Source organism: Myotis lucifugus, unplaced genomic scaffold (assembly GCF_000147115.1).
Source record: "Myotis lucifugus unplaced genomic scaffold, Myoluc2.0 scaffold_30, whole genome shotgun sequence".
In the NCBI taxonomy this organism is placed as follows: Eukaryota; Metazoa; Chordata; class Mammalia; order Chiroptera; family Vespertilionidae; genus Myotis; species Myotis lucifugus.
The window spans coordinates 5,141,875-5,142,331 of NW_005871078.1; positions in this window are offsets into that span (position 1 = coordinate 5,141,875).

The window sequence follows — 457 nt, forward strand, 5'->3', positions numbered from 1 at the left end:
TAGCCCCCCCGCCCTCTCCGCGCACCCCGGGCGTCCCCCCCCTGCCCCCCCCCTAGCACCCCCGCACTCTCTCTTACAGTCCCGATTTTCTGGGCCCATCCTCCCGGAAATTGTTTTTTTAGTGCTTAAGGTTGTGGCCCCCCCCCATATCAAAGAAACAGAATTTCCCGAAGATGAGGCCAGAAATCAGGATTTTAAAAAGATTCCCAGGTGATTCTAATGTGCAGCCAAGGTAGAGAACCACTGGCCTACCTCTTGCTGTGTAGGTATATTGTACATGTGACTAATGTTTACAACCAGTAGACTTTAAGTAATTCTGATCACCATGTATAATATCAGTGGGCCTTATCAATCAATTGAAGGCCTTAAAAACTAAAACTGAGGTTTCCAGACTAGAAGGAATTCTGCCTCAAGATGGCAATATAAAAATCCTGCCTGAATCCCCAGCTTGCCTGTA